A 6,000-nucleotide genomic window follows, 5' to 3' on the forward strand; every position below is an offset into this window, starting at 1 on the left:
TACATTAAATTAATTCTACTGGTATTCCCTTTTATTGGAACATTATGAATATTAAGCATAACTAAAGGAATAAGAATTAATATTGTGAAAGATTTCGGCTATAAGTTATTAACTTGTTTTAAATGACTGCAATTCACATTTACAGAATATTCTTAGACGCAATGTATAATTGACTTCTATAATAATAACAACAATAATAATAATCATCATCGTCTAGGTATTTTGCCTTATGGCAGGTCTTGTCACGGGATGAACCTCTTCCACTGTTGCCTGTCCTGCGCCAAGTTCTTCATGTCCGAATATTTATTTCCTTGGATATTGTCCAACATTTGATATTTTTTCCTTCCTCTTCCTCGTTTGCCTTTCATCATTCCTTCTATTCCTTCTTTCAGTAAACAGTCCCTTCTCAAACAATGTCTGATCCAGTTCATTTTTCTCCTTCCAATGATTTGTAACATACTTCGTTCTTCTCCAACTCTTCGTACTACCTCCTCATTCCTTACCCGGTCTTCCCATTTCACTCGTTCTATTCTCCTCCATACCCACATCTCTAGTGCCTCCAATAATAATAATAATAATAATAATAATAATAATAATAATAATAATAATAATAATAACTTTTGTTTTGGAAAGGTTTATGCTTAGGCCAATCAACTGACATTCTAATGCAAGATCTGTAATTAAGGTCTGGAGCTATGTCCAACGAATGGGTTCAAGCTGGAAATGTGAATATTAAGAACATGCCATTAGAAGAGGTCAGTGATTACATCTACCTTGGCCAGATTATAAATATGACAGGTGATATAAGACCAGAAATCTATAGGCGCATCAAGCTCGGATGGCAAGCATTTGGAAGGAATTCTTCAGTATTAAGATCAAAAATGCCAGCAAATCTGAAGAAAACAGTATTTGACCAATGCATCCTTCCTGTGCTGACTTATGGCTGTGAGACTTGGACTCTGAACGAATTCACAAAAGGGAAACTTCGGACCGCGCAGAGAGCCATGGAAAGGTCAATGCTAGGCTATACAAAGAAAGATAGGAAAAGAGCTGATGACATCCGGTCTGTTACAAAGGTTAAAGACATCTTAGAGAGAGTACGCTCCTTAAAATGGCAGTGGGCTGGCCATGTTGCACGAAGAAATGATGATAGATGGACAAAACTAGTGCTGGAGTGGAGTCCGAGAGAACATCGAAGGCCTAGAGGAAGACCACCGGACAGATGGGACAAAGATATCAAGAAGATCGCTGGTACCACTTGGATGAGATCTGCCCAAGACCGTTCTACTTGGAGAAGACTGTTGAAGGCCTACCTATACCCACGACTTAAAGAGGCCACATCATTTTAATGATTGAAATGGCTGATTGTATTGTATAATAATAATAATAATAATAATAATAATAATAATAATAATAATAATAATAGTAATTCTTTTTTGCTATTTCATTTACGCTGCACGAACACAGATAGGTATTATGGCGATGAAAGGACAAGAAAGGACTAGGCATGGGAAGAAAGCGGCCGTGGCCTTAATTAAGGTACAGCCCCAGCATTTTCCTGGTGTGATAATGGGAAACCATGGAAAACCATCTCCAGGGTTACCGACAGTGGGGTTCGAACCCACTATCTCTCGGAGGCGAGGTCACTGCTGCGCGACTCTAACCACACGGCCAGCTCGCCCGATGAATAATAATAATAATAATAATAATAATAATAATAATAATAATAATAATAATAATAATAATAATAATAACGGAGTTTCCGTGGCTTACAGAGGAATAAGAAACGCCTGAGTTGAATGGCTGGACAAGGTATTAACTAGAGCAGAATTTAACATAACAAATTTGGAAATTTTATTTTTTTCCTTTTTAAAAATGAGAGACAGAAAATTTGAATGAATAACAAACACTAGAACAAGTTATTAACGAGCTCGTCAACTCTAACAATATCGGGGACTTAGAAGTCCGGACGTCAGGTACAAAAACTTGCGGTAAATACAAGTTTGTAAAATTTATTTAAAGAACAGCATAATTGCTCCGGACAGGTACAATGTTTTACAAGAGCAAAGTTTGCTCCTAGCGATTACATTACACAGGAGTCTGAGCTCCAAAGTACCATAGTCCAGAGGCAAGCGTTACTTTTGATACACTTGCTGGAGCAATTCAGACGAGGCGGCCATGAAGTGCCCTGCTTTTATATTTCCGTAAGGGGAAGCTTCCAGAACACTCGATGGTAGAACCATCTAACTGCAGGAGACGTAATTCTTTGGTAGTTTACAAGTTCAAGTCCATTGGCATAGATGTCTGCAGTTTAAATAGCCGAGGTAGGTGCATCCCTGGTACAATAGGCATTACTACTACTACTACTACTACTACTACTACTACTACTAATAATAATAATAATAATAATAATAATAATAATAATAGAGCTGCTGTAGTCAATCGTATCACAAAAATGGAGAGAGACTAACTAAAAATATCTACAACAAGAAATGCATCTCATGGAATGCCAAAATAAGGCATTACAACATTGTAGTAAAAACAGAATGTCTGTATGCCAGCGGATGCCTCTCGATGAATTATAAGTTGGAGAAGCTGGAGATTTTAGAAAGAAGAATACTACAAAATATCTTGGGCCCAATCCAGACTGATACCGGCTGAAAACTTCGTAACAACAATGAATTCTACAAAAATGTGTAGAAAATCTCAGAAGCCATGAGAAATAGGAGGTTATCATTCCTCGGACATTTGTATGGAATGAACAAAATCAGATGTCCGGCTCCATGGCTAAATGGTTAGCGTGCTGGCCTTTGGCCACAGGGGTGCCGGGTTCGATTCCCGGCAATGTCGGGAATTTTAAGCATAATTGGTTAATTCTCCTGGCACGGGGACTGGGTGTCTGTGTCGTCTCCATCATCATTTCATCCTCATCACGACGCTCAGGTCACCTACGGGCGTCAAAGCAAAAGACCTGAACCTGGCGAGCCGAAGTCCTCGGACATATCCCGGCACTAAAAGCCATACACCATTAATTATTAACAAAATCAGACTAACCAGAAAGTTATTCGACTACGTGTGGAACAAGAAGAGAGCGAGGGTATTGATTAAGGAAGTTCATATAGAGAAGTTCAACATCTAGAAAGTTCAGATGTTAGACAGTAAAACATATCGGACCATGATTCAATTTTGGAAGGGTTTCAAGTCTAAAGAACTGCAAAGACGGGAAGAGCCTGGACGGATGAACAGAAGAAACAGCATAGCGCCCATATGAAGGAGAAATGGAGGAAGAGGAAACTGAAGACAAAGGAAAAATGAAATTGTAGCGAGATCGTCCGTGGTCAATTGGCAAATAAAATAATAATAATAATAATAATAATAATAATAATAATAATAATAATAATAATAATAATAATAATAATAATAATAATTTACGTCCAGGTATGTACTCTCACGGATTTCGGAGACATCAAGATGCTGGATATTTGACCCACAGGAGTTCCTTTATGTGTCGCTAAATTTATCGGAAAACATAACACTTTACATCCTTGAGTTCTGGTGTATCAGGTAGATATTTTTGATCATATTTCTCGTGCTTTCATTGTTCTGATTCCCAGAACACATCGACCTCGATCCGGCCTTTCTCTTGGAAAATTCTAACTTATCAAAGAAATAGCTGCTTAGAACTGAAGCAACGTCTGTTCATTCTTATCCCTCCTGTAAAGACACCTTGCCAGACACAGCCATTTATCCCATGCTACCAGTGTTACTGTATGTGTTGCCTCAATGCAATATCGAAAGTCTAGACTTCATAGAGCAGTATTATAATACATTGTATTGATCTTTGCTTCAGGCCAACGCTACATAATAAAAGACTAAAATAACAATCACCTCCAACGCTAGACGTTGCTACTACTACTGATGACGAAGCATCCAAAGACAAAGCAGAGGTAGGTCTATAAATTCCGCCCTGCAAGTGCCCTTACCAATACTTGTGAGATATTTCTCACATTAAAATATACACAATTTAAAGGATAAAGAACTATGGATAAATAACACTAACAAAATATAAAAATCTCAATTTTCAACCTGGTCAATGAATGATAATAAATGCCTGGCAATAGACACCAAGATCCAACGCTATAAAGCCGTAACCGTTTTCGGAAGTCACTTGCGCTTATGAAATCCTCCTCAAATTTAAAAACGAAAGAACTGATCATCTCCTCAAAAATGGAAGAAGAATCATCAGAACTTGCATAAATAAAGGATACCAGGTCGAAAGAGTCTGGTGAGTCCTTCCCTGTGAAACTATCTATCGAGAAATTGACCCAGCCATACATCACATGGGTAAATTTGTAATGTGTAATATGACTACACTGGCTCTGATTGTGGTTCTTTCGCCTTCCCCTAGGGTTCATCCGATAGTGGAACGCCACCTCTTCTTTGAGAAACACGTATTTGAAATGGTTGCGTCCATCCAGAATCCCACAAAATGGAAGCTATGCAAAACTTGAGTGCCCAGCGGATATTCATTGGCAAATTATTGGTGCTTATGAGGACGTTAGAATAGACAAAGTAGTGTCGAGAAATGTGTGGAGGCAGGTCCGATGATCATGGCGAACACACGAGCGGTAGGCGTTTGTGAACTTGTGCCCAATGATATTCATTTCCTTCTTTATCCAAAGGAACACCTTAGCCGACGATGATTACGGCGACGAGTTAAAAGAATAAGCCCAGACGTTGTTGAAGTAAAGAGGGAGGTGGCGGAATTGCATGACTCTCGGATACAGAGGTTACTACCCATACTAAATAAGTGTTTGAATAATGGTGACAAAAAAAAATGAACAATCAAGTATGTACCTCTAATTTATTTGCAGAAGTAGTTTTGTCAAATAAATATTATGTGAAAACAAATTGACCTTTGGATCTTTACTTCACGGGCACGCCTGTATCTTCAGTGAATAGTTGTTAATGGCATTTTTTAATAACCTAGATGCTGCTGTGACGATCGGCTGTGTAGCGGTGACTTCCTGTATTCAAACTCAAGGAATCATTTTTCGAGGCAGTCTGATACTATTTCAGAGGGTTTATATTCTACGGGCCCCGTACAGGTAGCTTTATGTCACGTTAGAGATCTCATTGTATCTAGGAGAATATCCTGTCAGATTGGTGTTCGTTAAGAACAAATCTTTCTCTATAGGCCATTAGATTTTGTATTATTATTATATATTCATATATTTATATATTTAGGCTTGGACCTGTTTGATTTTTACACAATGGTCTCTCCCTAATCATTTGCTCCCCATGCTCAGAAGACGTCAGATGAAAAGGAGAACGCGTACTCAGAAACTAAAAACATTTCCAGACTCAAAAACCCAAGACATTTCAACAGATCGTTAGCCTAGAATGTCTCTATGGATGGTAAACATAAATTTTGAACGGGAAACCTTACATCGAAAGTAAGGTAAGGGTTATTCTGCCCGAAGGCAGGTCCGAACCTCCGCAGAGGTGTTCCTGAGCCGGAGTTTACGTGCGGTAGGGTGGCCAGTTCCTTTCCGCTCCTCCATTCCCTTACCCCCCACCAACAGCGCGTGGCAACCCATACAACTCCTGACCACGCCCAATGTTGCTTAACTTCGGAGATCTCACGGGATCCGGTGTTTCAGCACGGCTACGGCCGTTGGCTTACATCGAAGAGATACAGAAAAAAGAACACAAAAGACATAAGAAGAATTCTAGGCCCAAAACTCACAGGTGAAGAAACCCGATTATAAAAAGGAAACATGAACTCAGATTATAGATAGAAACTACAGTAATAGAGGAAAACGCAAATTAAAATTTTACGGAGTGTAACCGTACAACTGGGTTAAATATTTTCCTCGGCATTCTTTACAATTATCATCATAAAGTAACTCGATTTATTATATTTTATATTCTGATTTTCATCACTATCATTGTCTTATTAATTTTCATGCACCTCATTTCAATTAATATGTAAATAAG

This window comes from Anabrus simplex, chromosome 7 (assembly GCF_040414725.1).
Source record: "Anabrus simplex isolate iqAnaSimp1 chromosome 7, ASM4041472v1, whole genome shotgun sequence".
NCBI lineage: Eukaryota > Metazoa > Arthropoda > Insecta > Orthoptera > Tettigoniidae > Anabrus > Anabrus simplex.